Raw genomic sequence first — 16,708 nt, 5'->3', positions numbered from 1 at the left:
CCGATATCATCCGTTCCCCGTTTCGGTATGTTGCGTGTGGTGTAGTTGTGTATTTTTTGTATCGGGTTTCTTGTGTTGTTGTGAAATCTACGTGTACGCTTCAATTTTATGATTCAACTTACATCTGTATCGATGTTTGAGGAGCACATGACACTTGTTTGTTGTAGGATTTCATTCACATTCAACTTTTTTTGTTTGATGGGGGCGTATACAAAACACTTTAACTTTCTGACAATAAAAAAACATGCACTTCAACTGGTCATTTTCCATTTACAAAACACACTAACAGAGTTGAAATTGACTGACATTTTCCCTGTTGGTTTTTTTCGCATTCTTCATAATATATCATACAAACTGAAATCTATAATTAAACAGCATTCCGATAAAACTGGTGTCAACTATCATCGGCATACGAAAAGTAGGTTTTTTTTTGAAATATGGTACGCAAAATGCCGAACAATCTAAACGGAAACAGAAAAAAAAGGAAATAGAAAGAGCATTGAGCAAAAGAGTCGCATTCCAATTACTAAATTGAACAAAAAACGAAACGGAACGAAACGAAACAACAGAAATTACCGGCGACGAATCGAATTATCATAGAAAAACAGAAACAGGAGGGAAACCAAATTTGTCTACTTTGGAACAGAGAACTTGGACCAGAAAGGTTGCGGGTTGATGACTTGCATTCGGAACTTGCTGCTTTTAAAATTTAAAGTTTTAAGTGTACTCGTCACAAGCGGACTGGCAACAGTGATTGCTGTGTGTGTGCGTGCGTATGTTGGTCCGTAAATAAATGGTAGCCAGGCATGAGTCGGTACAAAACACGACCGGCGTCGTTTGTGTTGGTGTTTTTTTTTTCATTCGATCAAGTGTTCATTGGCGAAAAAGTGGTGACGCTGTCAGATTAATAACAGAATGCGAAAGAAAAAAGACAAGTCGCGTGTTGCTGTGTGTTTATGTGGAGTCCTCCTCGGAGTGAGAGGATAATAATTGCAATTTTCTAACTACTACTGGAACACGTTTTCGGTTTTGTTTTGTTACCGAAAAAATGTACGGAAACACAGGTAAGATCCAGCTTTGTACATTTCACAACGTATTTACAGATGGTTATCACTCGTTACTCTACCTAAATATAAAATGTTTTCTGATAGTTAAGAGGAGAAAGATAGAAATAGTTCACCAAATCGATTAATCAACATGAGATGCGATTTTCTATAGGTAATTTGTAATAAAGAAACATTCAAATGTGATAATGGATGAAGTTTTGAGGTTAGAAAAATATCTGGGAATAGGGTAGGGCAATGACATTTCACAAACACGAAAGGTAAAGGTTGATGATAATATTTTTTACATCCATTTCGAATGCTATTTATATAACGGAACTGACCGAAAGACTTGGAAAAGACGGGGAAAACAGAGGACAGGTGATACTCAACACGAACACGTTCGGTAATAAATGCACGCAATTCTTTTTTTTTTCGTTCGGAAATCATCAAATGTAAGCCAATCAAAAATTGTTCATTTTTATCGTTTGTCACGTTCTAGGGCCTGAAAATGGTGGCGTGTTTCTGTTTGTGTATGTGAGCGTGTTAGCGTGAAAAATAATTCAGCACCACCAGCCGGATATGGAGGATGATTTATGGTGATATTTTCATTGTGGGGTGGATTCCATTTGCGGTGTAAATTATGGACCCAGTTTACCGGAATCCGATTCCGGATAATGGAACCGATAAACGCGTGTCCGTCCATCAACTTTGCTTTGCTACCGATACGTGGGGCAGATTTATGTGGCTTGTTTGCAGTGGGAAGTATCCTGTTAATGGTAATGTGCGGGGAGGGATTTCCCATTGGGGAATGGCAGTCCGCTGTACAGCGTACACATCGCTGCAAAGTACATGAATTATGTATTTCACAATGAGCAGGTTTGAGCGGTGAGGAAAAAAAACTCTTTACGCTGCTTTTCCGAACAATTCAAGTCAAATCGGTAGCCGAAATACGCAATCGGGGGCCGAAATGTTGAATTTAGTGAGAATATTGAATCAAAACCGTTATACATTCGTTATCGAGCACTCAGTCTAGATAGAAGCCTTTTGTCATCGGTCCGTACACTCTATTGCGACAAATAGTGTTAATCCGCGTTCAAGGTTATTTGCACACTCTACGCCTAGTTGAGGTTTCAGTATTTTTTCCCTTCTTTTGTGTTTCTGTGTCTGAGTACCGTTAGCCGGTCAGTGACAAGTGAAGCGGTGTTCTTCTAGTAAGCCGTCTGGATACCGTTACCTACACAAGCTAAGTATTAGTTTTCGTTTCCATTTCTTGGTTGTCTTAATAACGTGCACAGGGCAATAGGCCCGTGCAAAAATGACTTCCCCTGACGGCGGTTCATCTCAAGGTGAGATGGACGTCGAAACAAAATCGGCTCCCCGGCTCAAGGTATATCCGAGCTCGGCCACCGGGCCATTTGTGATCTTCTTTCGGACCAAAGAAAAAAAGTGTTTGAATCTGTTGCAGATTTCTCGAGTTCTGACGGATCGGTATTCGGCCGTGACAGAAATATCGAAAATTCGCCCTGATAAGCTTCGGGTGGTGGTTAACAGTTCAACTCAGGCAAACGATATCGCTGGCTACGTGCCCTTTACGAAGGAGTACAGGGTGTATATTCCAGCTAGCAGGGTTGAAGTCAGTGGGGTCGTTTCCGATTCGAGTCTGAATTGCGAGGACCTGCTAAAAGATGGGACTGGCTGTTTCAAAGACCCCATGCTTAAGCCAGTGAAGATACTGGAATGCAAACGTTTGCATTCAGCAGCAGTCGCAGCTGACGGCAAAAAAATATACGTCAACTCAGACTCTTATCGGGTGACCTTCGCCGGCTCTGCCCTGCCAAATTACCTCCTCTTTGACAAGGTTTGTCTACCTGTTCGCCTCTTTGTGCCGCGGGTCATGAACTGTACTAATTGCAAACAATTGGGACACACAGCCTCCCATTGTAGCAATAAAGTCCGCTGTGGGAAATGCGGTGGGAATCATGCGGATGATTCCTGTGGTAGAGATGTCGAAAAGTGTCTCTACTGTGGGGGAAACCCACATGATCTCCCTTCATGTCCCGCGTACAAACAGCGCGAGGAGAATCTTAAGCGTTCCCTTCAGGGACGCTCTAAGCGATCTTTTGCAGAAATGCTTAAGATAGCTACGCCACCTGTCTCTACGGACATCTATACCAACTTGTCTACTGACGAAGGCGACTGTGATGAACCCCAGGAGGGAACATTTTCTGCTGTGCCTAGAAGCAATAGAAAAAGGAGGAACATTTCTTCTCCCAAGCTTCGTCGTAAAGGCCAGAAGGTGTCTTCATGGCCCCCCTAAAATAACTACTCAAGGAAGTACCGGTGCAAAACAGAAGCAAGTCGCTCCCGGTCTCAGTAACCTGAGCTCAGAAAAGGAGTTCCCAGCACTTCCAGGAACATCAAAAACCTCAAGTGTTCCCATATCTCAGCCAGAGAAAGAAAACAGCGCTGGCTTAATAAATTTCTCTGACATTGTGGACCAGATTCTTACAGCGTTAAACATTTCTGACCCCCTTAAAAGTATCTTGATGAGCTTTCTCTCCGCAGTAAAAACATTTTTGATGCAGTTCACTGCGAAATGGCCCCTACTTTCAGCGATTGTATCCTTCGATGGCTAATTCATCGAACGAGGTCAAGGATTTAATCACTGTTCTACAGTGGAATTGGAGAAGCATTATCCCGAAAATCGATTCGTTTAAAATCTTACTAAATAATTTGAAATGCGATGCATTTGCATTGTGTAAAACATGGCTCACTTCAGAAATAACCCTACACTTTCACGATTTCAATATTATTCGCTTGGATCGAGAAGACTCTTACGGAGGAGTACTTTTGGGGATCAAAAAGTGCTATTCTTTCAATCGGATCGACCTCCCCTCGACACCAGGCGTTGAAGTTGTCGCTTGCCAAACCAGAATTAAAGGCAAAGACCTTTGCATTGCTTCCACCTACATCCCCCCTAGAGCCTCAGTTAGCCACCGACGGCTTTGCGATATTGCGGAACTCCTCCCCGCACCGAGGCTAGTTTTAGGTGACTTCAACTCCCACGGCACGGCATGGGGTTGCCTTCATGACGATAATCGATCCACCCTACTCCATAAGCTTTGCGACAACTTCAATATGACCATTTTGAATACGGGTGATATGACACGGATTCCTGCCCCTCCAGCGCGTCCGAGCGCCTTAGACCTGTCCCTCTGCTTGACATCGCTGCGGTTAGATTGCATGTGGAAGGTAGTCTATGATCCCCACGGCAGCGACCATTTGCCAATCGTAATTAATATTGCTAACGGTTCAGGGCCACCGAACACAATCAATGTTTCGTATGACCTCACACGAAATATTGATTGGAAGAGCTACGCGTCCGCGATATCCGAAAAAGAAGAATCGACACAAGAGCTTCCTTCGGAGGAAGAGTACGGGTTCCTGGCTGGCTTGATTCTCGATACCGCGATTCAAGCTCAGACTAAACGCGTACCAGACGCGAATTCACGCGGGCGTCCTCCCAATCCATGGTGGGACAAAGAGTGCTCAGACGTGTACGCGGAGAAGGCCGCTGCGTATAAGACCTTCCGGGACGACGGGCTGCCAGCTAGCTACCGACAGTACGCGATGGCGGAAACGCGCATGAAGAGTTTGATAAAAGCCAAAAAACGTAGCTACTGGCGCCGGTTCGTCGACGGACTAACGAGAGAAACATCGATGAGCACTCTTTGGAGTACGGCCCGGCGTTTACGAAACCGAAACAGTACTAACGAGAGCGTGGAATATTCAAACCGTTGGATATTCAATTTTGCCAAGAAGGTTTGTTCGGATTCCGCCCCGACACAGAAGATCTACCGCGCCGCGTCCTCTCTCGATATCGCGAACGAAACACCGTTTTCGATGGTGGAGTTCTCACTTGCTCTCTTGTCGTGTAACAATAAAGCTCCAGGCCCAGACAGAATCAAATTCAACTTGTTGAAGAATCTGCCAGACTCTGCCAAGAGACGCTTGTTGAACTTATTTAATAAGTTTCTTGAGGCTAACATTGTCCCACACGATTGGAGGCAAGTGAAGGTCAGGAAAACCAGCCTCCGACCACAATTCGTATCGACCGATTGCGATGCTGTCCTGTATCCGAAAGTTGTTCGAGAAAATGATCTTGTTTCGCCTCGACAATTGGGTTGAAGCAAATGGCTTACTGTCAGATTGCTCTCAACAGAAATTCAAATGGCTTATGCTAGCAAAGAGCAGATGGCATCAGTTTTCCTAGATATAAAGGGGGCTTTTGATTCAGTTTCTATCACAATTCTTTCTGAGAAGCTGCACCAGCATGGTCTTTCACCGACTCTAAACAACTTTTTGCTAAACTTGCTGTCTGAAAAACATATGCATTTTTCGCATGGTGATTTATCGACATCACGAATTAGCTACATGGGTCTTCCCCAGGGCTCATGTCTAAGCCCCCTTCTCTATAACTTTTACGTGAATGACATTGACGAATGTCTTGTCAATTCCTGCACGCTAAGGCAGCTTGCAGATGACGGTGTGGTCTCTATTACAGGTCCCAAAGCCGTCGATCTGCAAGGACCATTGCAAGATACCTTGGACAATTTGTCTGCTTGGGCCCTCCAGCTAGGTATCGAGTTCTCCACGGAGAAAACTGAGCTAGTCGTATTTTCAAGGAAGCGTGAACCAGCGCAACTACAGCTTCAATTAATGGGTCAAACTATTGCTCAGGTTTCAACTTTCAAATATCTCGGGGTCTGGTTCGACTCTAAAGGAACCTGGGGATGTCACATTAGGTATCTGAAACAGAAGTGCCAGCAAAGGATCAACTTTCTCCGTACAATAACCGGAGCATGGTGGGGTGCCCACCCAGGAGACCTGATCAGGCTGTACCAAACAACAATATTGTCGGTGATGGAGTACGGGAGTTTCTGTTTCCGCTCCGCTGCGAACATACATTTCATCAAACTAGAGCGAATCCAATATTGTTGTTTGCGTATTGCTTTGGGTTGCATGCACTCGACACATACGATGAGTTTAGAAGTGCTGGCGGGCGGGTCCTTCCGCTGAAAAATCGATTTTGGGACCTCTCATATCGATTGCTCATCCGATGCGATATCTTGAACCGTTAGTAATTGCAAATTTCGAAAGGCTTGTTGAGCTCAATTCTCAAACCCGATTTATGTCCTTGTACTTCGATTACATGGCACAAAATATCAATCCTTCTTCATACTATCCCAACCGTGTCAATCTCTTTCATGCTTCTGATTCAACTGTATTCTTCGACACATCCATGAAAGACGAGATTCGTGGAATCCCGGATCACACAGGTCCGCAAGTGATCCCAAGCATCTTTCATAGTAAATTTCGAGAAGTCGACTGCAACAAGATGTTTTACACCGACGGGTCAAGCCTCGACGGCTCCACTGGCTTCGGTATATTCAATCAAAACCTCACCGCCTCATTCAAACTCAATGATCCTGCTTCAGTTTACGTCGCAGAGCTTGCTGCTATTCAGTATACCCTTGGGATCATTGATACTTTGCCCACCGATCATTACTTTATTGTCTCGGATAGCCTCAGCTCAATCGAGGCTCTCCGTTCAATGAAACCTAGAAAGCACATTCCATATTGTCTGGGGATAATCTGGGAGCGCCTGCGTGCTTTGTCTGTAAGATCGTACAAGATTACCTTAGTTTAGGTTCCCTCGCATTGCTCCATTCCGGGTAATTAAGAAGCGAACTCTTTAGCTAAGGCGGGCGCTTTAGAAGGTGACATCTACGAAAGACCAATCTGCTTCAATGAATTTTTCAATATCTCTCGTCAGAGGACGCCAGAAAGTTGGCAGACATCTTGGAGCAATGGAGAGTTAGGACGGTGGCTACGTTCTATCATCCCGAAGGTATCAACGAAGCCTTGGTTCAGAGGAATGGATGTGGGTCGGGATTTCATTCGCGTGATGTCTCGGCTCATGTCCAATCACTACACGCTAGACGCTCATCTCCGACGTATTGGGCTCGCGGATAGCGGTATCTGTGCTTGTGGCAACGGTTATCACGACATCGAACATGTTGTCTGGGCATGCGCCGAGTACTGTTCTGCCAGATCTCAACTATTCGATTCCCTTCGGACACGAGGAAGATCACCCAATGTCCCGGTTCGAGATGTACTAGCAAGCCGCGATGTTCTCTACATGTCCCTTATATACACGTTCCTCAAAACCATCAATATCCAAATTTAAATGCCCCTATCTTTTCTCTTATCATTCCCAGAAGTGCCCTCTTCCGCCTACCGTACCCCAACGATGGTTTGGTACGACTCCAAGACGAGACAAAACATCTGTCGAATGAACCAACAACACGAGATCTACAGTACAACATCACACGCGCAACGCGGTGTGTTTCCGATCCGTATCTGAGCCGTACTACGAAATCGTCTGGAGGAACCCCTGCCGACTCGAGGGAAAACCGCCCGGCGTCCCAATACTTGATGCATCCGTTCGAATCTGTAATCCTGGCCGTTGATTCCTGATGCCGGAAACTGAAAGTTTAAATCTACCCCCCCCCCCTCCCCCTGTCGGCCTTGTCCTCCGTCTCTCCCATGTCTCTGATACACAGATGTATGACTTCACTCCCTTCTCCCCTTGAATATCTTTAGTTTTAGTTGATCAATATTTAATCTCGTTAAGAAATGCCCAACAGTACCACTAGTTTAAAATAGCCCTAATTAATTCTCCCTAATCTTGAACCACTCTCTCTAGTTATTTGTAGCTAATAAGCTTGTAAAATGTTCCGCTTAGTTAATAATCAATTTCTCCAACAATCTCCCTTCTAAAAATCATAAAGTGAATTGCTATACAAAGAACACACAAAATGACCCGTCCCCCTGATCTTACGAATAATTTTTTATCCCCTCTTTTATATGTATAAGTTAGCTGTAAAGTTTTTTTTAGTTTCATTATATAAAACAAAATAATATTGAAATGTGTAACCCCCTAGTTTTAAGAAATTCAAAATGTAAAACAATGAAAAAATGGCACCTTTAAGGTAACGCATACGTGCCTTATCAAATAAACAAATTGAAAAAAAAAACCCCTTGACAGTTATTTCAGACCAGGGGATTGAGCTAATAGTTAAGCTAAGGAATTTTCTAAAAAATATTATAGTTGAATTAAATTTAAAAAAAAAAATAGTCATCGAATTCATACAAACATTTCTTTTCAAATATAAAAAAAAATAAATAGGCTGTGGTAAGCTCCCCTAGCATTTTGTTCAGGACTATTCCTGAAAATTCCCCTAAAAAATTTGTGCCCCGCAAGCATGGAATCAAAATTAGGCCACAGTTGCAAAACAAGCCCATTCCTAAAACCCAAATTTAGCAACCGATATTGCGAAAAATCTATTGACAAACAGCAAGCAGTTGCCATGGCCCTCTCTCGCTCTATCTCGTTCCGCAATATGTACCTACGCGCGGTAGATAATTTTCGGTCGAACGAAGCTATATCAATATCCCGGTGTGCGTTGGCTACCCAGCTGACGATGCTTTCGGATCGATTTCCCTCTCCGACCCTATTCCTTCCTAGTTCCAGGAAACTGGGCCGCTACCGTGAATGGAAAATATTGTCACTCTCAGCAGCAGCAGCTACGATCGATTCGTCGGACGGCCGGACGAACGGTCCAGGATTACTTCGATTACGATGACCAGCAACTAGGTTCCTTTCGCATGGCCTTCTGCGCCAGCCCGCCGTCCATGCAAAATATGTAAACAACACGCGACCACTGTTCATGTGCTGACATGTGCACAATTTACCGTTCCCGTTCGTCATCGTCGGCGGCGGCGGTGGGAGGCGCGGTTGTCGGACCCCGGGCTCGGGGACATATTTACAACCCATTCAAAGCTTTGATGAATTGCTTCGTGATGAAAGCAGCTTAACACGCTCGGCTGACCGACCGGGGTTGCATCCTGATCCCCAGGGACGAGTCGATGGAATTCTGCTAGGGTGTGTTTAGGGCAGTCGTGTTGTCTTTTTTTCGACCATGTCATCCGAATGAATGTTAATTGAATAACAATTGAGGCGATTGCTCTTTGCAAGCCTCATTCTTCAATACCTTTCGATCCGGTCTCTGAAAAGAACAAATATTCAGGTATACGGAGCATTCAAATCTGTCATCCTAACATGTTTATATATCTAGTTAGCCATGGTTCCGGTGCACCAGACACCATCGTCTACAATTTCATGGAAAATATTCATTTCAATGCGTTGTGACCCTTTTGCGGACAGGGATAGGACACAGAAGCGCTTCGCCTACTGGGATGAGTGTGTTTCAGTCCGGTGTGTCGCATGCGGCGGCGCTTAAGAATACATACACATAGATAGGAGAAGGAGGTCGGTCGAATTGCTCCTACCCCTAATGAATAGCTATTGAAACGTGATTTTGTATTCTATTCATCCGGTAAAATGTTGACGCATGTATATGATGCCCAGGGGATCGTATGTGTGCACAGGAAAATAAAATAACCTAAAGCAGCGGTTCTCAACCTTTTTCGTCCCGCGGACCCCTTCGTGATTACCCAGGGTTGTTGCGGACCCCGCAGCTTAACATCCATTTTGTTCATTATTCAAATATTATTTTCAGCCGAGATAAATATTTTTTTTTTTGCGAACCCCTGGTTGAGAATCGCTGACCTAAAGGAACGGTTAAAGAACTCTAAATGTGGATACTTTTGAGTTTGGTCCAAAACGAAACGAGATATTCGACTCAGTCAAGAAATTCTGTTTAAAAAGGTATTAAAGAGTTGTTTAGAATATGCCCAAAATAAGATAAATTTAACCTAAATTTTAGTACGCTTAACCGAATATTGAGTACAAAAAAAACTGCAATGAGGTTTTCCTTGGTTAAATTTAAACTTGGCAATAGGCGAAAAGCTCTCTAAATTATCTCAACGCGCCATTGGCTGCAGGATACCATAAGAGTGGTGACAGCACACCACCTTGAAGGTATCCGCAAAAGAATTACCTTCAAGTATCTCTGGCAGATGGTCTTTCGCAGCCAGGAAAAGGTATATCAAAACTTAGTTTAGCACTTCATCGACCGATGAGTATTTGCCACTCGTAGTTCTAATTGTACGTTGAGATTGGAGACATTTGTGCAGCCATTCCGTTCACAAAATCGACCAGTTTATATTATGAGCTGACTTGAATTATTTTTTGGGCGAAAAAAATCAAAAAAGTCCTTCCAGACTTGAAAACAGCATCAAAATTTAGGCAAACTTGATGCTAGTCTGACGGCTAACTCCGCGCTTCAGCAGATTTTCGGCCGCTCAGACGGTGACCACACCTTTAATCTCTACGTCTGATGAGGGTACATATACGCGGTACTCTAAGGTGGAGTGAGCAGATGGCATAAAATTCTAACCATTTCTTTTCAATCATAACAAATTCAGCATATTTAACCATTTAATGAGTTCAATAATTTCGCCATTAAGTGATCTAGTCTCGATTCAGCGGAATTACTAATTCAGGAATTAGACCAAATACCTCCAATTCTACCGAAACCTGAAACAAGAAAATTCAAGAATTCTGCGCTACTAGTGTTTGGTGTTGGTTTGAGCTTGTATAACTAACATTAAGGTGGTGTTAGAGAATCCGAAACACTAAAATCCAATCTTTTTATAATCTAGTAAGTTCAGTAATTTAAGAACGGAATCAGCTATTTGGCCAATTCAGCCACTTTGCCGATTCAACAATGGAGCCAATTCAAGAAATTAGCAAATCAGGAATTTGATCAAATAAGCGGTAGTCCGGAAATGAAACGAACTTAGAAATTTTATAACTTGAAATTGTTCAAATGCCGCTGAATTCAGCCAAATTAGAATTCCGCTAATGCAGTAGGGTCATTCTGCGCGAAGTGATCAAAAATTTACTAATTTGAATCGATCTTCATGGATCTGAACCAAATTTGGAGGGATTGTTCATCTAGGGTTAATATATAAAAACCCAAATTTTTGTGTCAATTGAACCACCCCTCGGGCCATGGAAAGACCCTCCATTTTGACAAATTGCCAAAACCCTTGATTTTCATTTGATTATGTTTTCGGTTCCATTTACTCTAGAATCAAACTGCAAGAATTTGAAGAAAGTTGTTCAAGAAATTCAAAAAAAAATATTAATTTTTGAAGGCAGTGCTTCCAACTATGCGATTTTATTAGTTAAATAATAAAAGGTAAATTTTCTCTCAAATACATATATAATAAAAAAAAATCAAGGGTTTTGGCAATTTTTCAAAACGAGGGATGCCCCCATAGCCCGAGGGGAATGAATTATCATATCATAGATGAATAATTCCTCCGAAATTGGTTCAAATCCGCAAATCACTTCGTGCGGAATGACCCAGTAATTTAACAAGCTCAGCAAATTAAAATATTTGGAATTCAGCAAACATTACAAAATTCAAGATTTAAACAATTCCATCAGTTTAGTTAATTCCACAATCTACTGATTCACCTAGGTTAGACGAAGTGCGAAAAGCTGCTCGAGAGCTGCAAAATGATAAGGTCGCTGGGAAGGATGAAATCCCAACCGAACAGTTAAATGTCGGAAGTAAGCGGCTGTACGAAGCAATTCACTGCGTGATCGGTATGATCTGGGTGGAGGAAAAACTACCTTCGGATTGGTTAGAAGACCTCATATAACCTCTCTTCAAGAAGTGTCACAAACTCGAACGAAAGAACGATCCACATTGCCACCTATAAGGTACGCTCCCGTGTTCCGTTTAGCAGACTGCGCCTTTTGGCGTAACGATTTATCAGCGAATATAAAAGCGCCTCTCGAGAAGGACGATCAACGAGGGACCATATGTTTACACTGCAGCAAATTGTGGATAAATTCCAGGGAATACAACTTGCACTCGATTTGTGGGCTTCAAGGCGGTGTGCGATTCAGTGAAATGAATCGAACTGTGGCAGATAAAACTGATTGAGCTGATTCGTATGACGCTGGATGGGTCAAAATAATACATCAAAATAGCCTGGGATACATCCGGCTCGTTTTTTACGATGGAAAGGTTAAAGCACGGCTATGCACTTTCTAATCTAATCTATTGTTCAACACAGCTCTCGAAGGCGTGATACGAAGATCGGATGTGCCAAGGAATGGAGGCATCATCACGAGATCTCACACGCTTCTTGTCTTCGTGAACGACATTGACACCGTTGGCATTTATTTTTGTAGGTACTAAGGGTGATGAGACTATATAGCTACTTATGTTTTATTGGCACACACGTTTCATATTTCAGATAGACGTAATGCGTTTTTTACCGCTAGGACATCTGACAACATGCTTCTGTAGGTATTTCTAAAGCACGGGCAGACTCAACTGGGGTTTTGCGCCCGTCAACTGAAAGGCATAGTAAAACGGACACAAAACACGGATAATGGTCTCGATATTACGCTACGGGACTGACAGTTGCGCTATTCTGCTCCCTCAGTAGGAAAGAATGACGCCTTCCCGAACTGGCGAGTAGGCTTCCGGAATCACGTGGAGAGGTAAAAAAAGACCCAAAAACCGAAAAATGAGTAAGAAGTTGATCGGAAGCAAGCAAGCGGTTGGCGAACGGTTGTAAAACAAAAGGCGAAGCCAAAATTTCCGAAGGAAAAGAAAGAGATGCCTAAACTCCGTCGGGGAAAAAATAGGGGCAAATCATTAATCGTCGAGACGAAGGAAGGAATGACGTACGCTGAGCTTCTTCGGAATGAACGAGATGATCCAGAGTTGAAGCGGTTGGGGGAGAAAGTAGTGAAAACCTGTCGCACTCAGAAAGGTGAACTACTCTTCGAAATAATTCGTTGCATTGACTGTGGAAGTACCGACAGCTCGGGATAAGCAGGAGATGGTGATCGAATCGATCTACTTTCCTAACGATATGAATACAGTACAATCTTCCGAAATCGATGCCCTTATAAGATGCTGCAGAAGCATAAACAAGCTCTTTATTTTTGTGGATGTGATGCCAGTGCACATCCCAGTATATCGGGCAGTACTAGTCTAGTCTACACATACACAGCCAATACATGTAGGGATCCTGGAAAATTGCAGACGTTCGTCCACAATTTTTCTTGTCATTATTAAAGCGGCCAGGCCAACTGTGCAGCGTACAAAATAAAGATGATTCAAAATTATATGGCAATCAAATTATTCATTCAATGAATAATTTAATCAACGGAATTTTTTTGAACCTTGAATAAGGAAGAAACGTGGACAACCGTACACAACCGTTTCAATTTGATGGAATCACAATATATCGGGCAGTACGGACATAAACAAACAGAGGTGAGAACTTTTCGTATAATGATGTCTCCATGCATGCAATAAGGGAAATGGACCAATATTACTATATAATTGCTCAAATGGCAGAAAAGAGAAAGGACTAGCTAACAAAATTAGTGACTTGAAGCTAAAAAATCAAGAGCACAAAACGCATAGAAATATGAGGAACAAACTGGTAAACTTTCTCACTTTGCGCCAGAATTTAGGCTCGGACATAAATGAACTTTGCTAAGAAAGACCCTGCTGGTGGTAAAATGAATGTCGAACAAGATTCGTCATCGAAGACTTTGATTTCCTGTTTGAAATAATACCCATTGAATTCAGTCAGACCATATCTGATCTTCTTTCGGATCAAAGATAATCTGCTATTGTATTCTAAGAAACTGAATCAGAAAAGTTCAGCCGCAACCGATACCGGCTCACCTAGATAAGCTCGGATTGGGGAAAACCTTCGTGTTACTGGCGACAAGAATTTTAGAAAGGACTACCGCATCTACATACCCGCCTACAGCGTTGAGATCGACGGTGTGGTCACAGGTTCGCGTATGTCGATCCACTAAAGGGCCTGATTGGCTTACACGGAATGAGACAAAAATTGCGTGTCACTTCGAACTCGTATCCGGTGACCTTTGGTGGAACCGCTTTGCCTAAATACGTCTTTTACGATAAGATATGTTTGCCTTTTGCACCGTACCCTTGCATGCTGAAAATTGTGCCTATTTTCGACGAAAATCAACACAATCTATTACTAAGCCCCGCGTACAAACAGCGCCCGAAAATCTCCAGCAGTCCCTTAAAAAACGCTCTCATCAGTAGGGCGGTTATGATAATGGCGTATACCACGACAAATCATTATGTTCTCTTGGCTCAGGAAGAGCCTTTCTGGGGACATCTGTTACTGCTTCTAAAAACTATAGACAGGGAAGATTCTTTTTAAAGGCTAATTTTTCACTTGAGAGGCCCCCAAATATAGTAGCTCGAGAAAGTGCTGACACAAAGTCGAGGCAAACAGCCTCTTATGTTAGAAATTTATAATCAAATGAGGAGGTTCAAACGTTTCCAGGAAGACCAAAAATCTCAAATGTCTCAACATTTCAACCAGAAATTCTACTTTGCGCAGGACTGGTTGAGTCTAACTTTCCCAAGCGGACGGAATTCCAGTCGAACTTTGAAAATTCCGGAGTGATCGGCTGTACGAAACGTGATCGGTACGATCTGGTTGGAAGAAGAAATGTTTTCGGCCACTGTGAACTCGAGTGAAAAAAAATAATTCTCATTTCCATCTACATCGCAGCTTGTTCCCCTTCCTGACAACAGTACATCCTGCTCTCCCCGCGCTATTTGCGGTGATAGTGATCATCGAGCCCACAGTCCTGAAACTTGGAATGCAGCACGACACCTCTCACATGACACTGATGGTTTGCGGATTTACTATCAGAACGCGAGAGGGCTTAAGACGAAAATTGATGACGTGTATTTAGCTGCTGTGGACGGTGACTACGATGTTTGCGTCTTCACCGAAACATGGCTCGATGCGCGTATAACATCAGTGCAGCTTTTCGGCGATGCTTACACCGTATACCGTGCGGACCGAAATAGTGGCAACAGTATTCGCGGACGTGGAGGAGGAGTTTTGATTGCTGTTTCCACCGCATTTGCCTCATGTGAGATTGATGTCGGTAGTTTAACCAGTGTTGAGGCTGTTTGGGTTAGAATTACAACTCCATCGAGTAACTTTTATATTGGTGCTGTCTATATTCCTCCTGAAAAGCGACTCGACTGCAATATCATGCAACTTCACATGGATGCTGTGAATAACGCTTCTTCACAAGCTGGCGCGGATGGCGTGATGATTGTCCTTGGTGATTTCAATCAGCCAGGACTCATTTGGGTGCCGTCACGACACGGATACGCTTACCCGGACCCGATTGCTTCGACAACCAACATCGCCAGTCGTTTGCTACTGGACGGATTTGCTTTCAACGGGCTAAGTCAAGTAAGCATGATTCCTAACCACCAGTCACGCTTTCTGGATCTCGTCTTTGTTAGTGAAACTATTATACCTGTATGTTCCGTCAATGAAGCATCCAGCGTGATTGTTCCACTTGACAACTTTCATCCCGCGCTTGAAATCTCCATTGGCACTATTCGATCAGTTCAGTATGTAGAAACTCTTTCTGTCGACCGTCTCAACTTTCGCAAAACTGATTTTGTAAAGCTGCGCAGTTCTCTGTCGCAAATTGATTGGAGTGTACTGCATGCCCAAGTGAGTGTTAATGCTGCAGTTGCCATCTACAAGCGACTACTACTGAACTGTGTTGAGACCTCAGTGCCTAAATGTCAGCCTCCTAGCAAGCCACCCTGGTCAAACAGCACTCTTCGAAAGCTAAAACGTACTCGAGCAAAAACCCTACGTGCGTACACAAATCGACGGTGTCCTCTTTCTAAGCGCATGTTCACTTTAGCCAGTAATGAGTATCGTTGTTACAACAAGCTTCTGTACAAACGCTATGTAAACCGCATCCAGAATAATCTACGCCGAAACCCGAAGGGCTTTTGGTCATTTGTCAACACGAAGCGTAAAGAAACTGGACTTCCATCAAGGATGCTTTACGACGGCGAAGAAGCTACGACAACTGTGGCGAAATGTACGCTGTTTGCCAGATTCTTCTCGAGTGTTTTTTCAACTGACTCGCCAACTGCAAACGAACTCGAAAATGCCTCTCGCGACGTTCCTGCTTGTGCTGTTGATTTGGATGTGTTTACTGCCTCTGAACAAATGGTTATATCTGCAATTCGGGAAACCAAGTCATCTTATACACCCGGCCTCAGTGCTATACCTTCAACTGTATTGAAAAAATGTTCGGACTTACTTGTAACACCACTTGCATATATTTTTAACCTATCGCTTCAGCAGCAAACGTTTCCTGAGGATTGGAAATGCTCAGTTATGTTCCCGGTATTCAAGAAAGGTGACAAACGCAACATAGCGAACTATCGCGGAATCTCTTCGCTAGGAGTCGAATCTAAAGTTTTTGAATCAATTATCAACGAGGCGTTATTTTCTGCTTGTCGACACTACATTAGTACATCTCAGCACGGATTTTTCCCAGGACGTTCAGTCGAGACGAATCTCGTCTGCTTTACGTCATTTTGCACGGAACAAATGTCTAAGAAATTGCAGGTGGATACTATTTACACTGATCTAAAGGCAGCTTTTGATAGAGTTAATCATGAGATACTGATAACAAAGCTTGATAAGCTAGGGTGTTCTACTAGATTCTGCCATTGGCTTCGATCCTACCTTGTGCACCGTGAAATCGTTGT

General features: G+C 43.2%; 1 protein-coding gene across 6 annotated transcripts in view; it reads right to left on the bottom strand.

Moving 5' to 3' along the window:
• The window catches only part of LOC131687346 (octopamine receptor Oamb), a 356,370-nt gene that overhangs the window by 127,651 nt on the left and 212,011 nt on the right, over positions 1-16,708 (bottom strand). The window lies entirely within an intron of this gene.

The sequence above is a fragment of the Topomyia yanbarensis genome, chromosome 1 (assembly GCF_030247195.1).
Source record: "Topomyia yanbarensis strain Yona2022 chromosome 1, ASM3024719v1, whole genome shotgun sequence".
NCBI lineage: Eukaryota > Metazoa > Arthropoda > Insecta > Diptera > Culicidae > Topomyia > Topomyia yanbarensis.
This window is presented reverse-complemented; position numbering and strand designations above follow the sequence as displayed.